Source organism: Penaeus monodon, chromosome 22, assembly GCF_015228065.2.
Source record: "Penaeus monodon isolate SGIC_2016 chromosome 22, NSTDA_Pmon_1, whole genome shotgun sequence".
NCBI lineage: Eukaryota > Metazoa > Arthropoda > Malacostraca > Decapoda > Penaeidae > Penaeus > Penaeus monodon.
Window position 1 is genome coordinate 2,458,916 of NC_051407.1, and position 212 is coordinate 2,459,127.

The window sequence follows — 212 nt, forward strand, 5'->3', positions numbered from 1 at the left end:
ATGATTATCATGATAATAATAACATTAACCTTGAAGACTGCAACAACAACTATAGTCATAAAAATGATAAAGAAGATTTTAACTATTGAGAACAATGATAAAAAATAACATTTATGATGTATTTTCTTCTTTAACATTAAATACCATATTTTTTACGACCATTCACAACAATTTATTTTAACATTATTTCACTGTCTTTCATCCTCACCGAC